Genomic DNA, 332 nt, shown 5'->3' with positions numbered 1-332 from the left:
GTCAGGCTGGTCTTGAACTCCTGATCTCAAGTCATCTGCCTGCCTCAGCCTCCCAAAGTGCTGGGATTACAGGCATGAGCCACCATGCCTGGCCTCAAGCGGTCTTTTTGAAAGAGAAATTAGTATCACATATAGAATTTAAACATTCTAACCTCAATTTGACTTCTGAAAGGAAGAAAAGTAGACAGAAAATTAATTCACTCTGGAGGAGCTACCCTAGAATGGCAGTACTTTGAATAACTGAGAGCCTTTCACTATTTGTCATTTGCTTTATTCTTGAAACATAACAGTCTTATTCTCTAAAAAAGACACAGTAGGCCGTGCGCAGTTGC

The sequence above is a fragment of the Colobus angolensis genome, unplaced genomic scaffold (assembly GCF_000951035.1).
Source record: "Colobus angolensis palliatus isolate OR3802 unplaced genomic scaffold, Cang.pa_1.0 Scaffold329, whole genome shotgun sequence".
NCBI lineage: Eukaryota > Metazoa > Chordata > Mammalia > Primates > Cercopithecidae > Colobus > Colobus angolensis.
Note: the sequence above shows the minus strand (reverse complement) of the source record.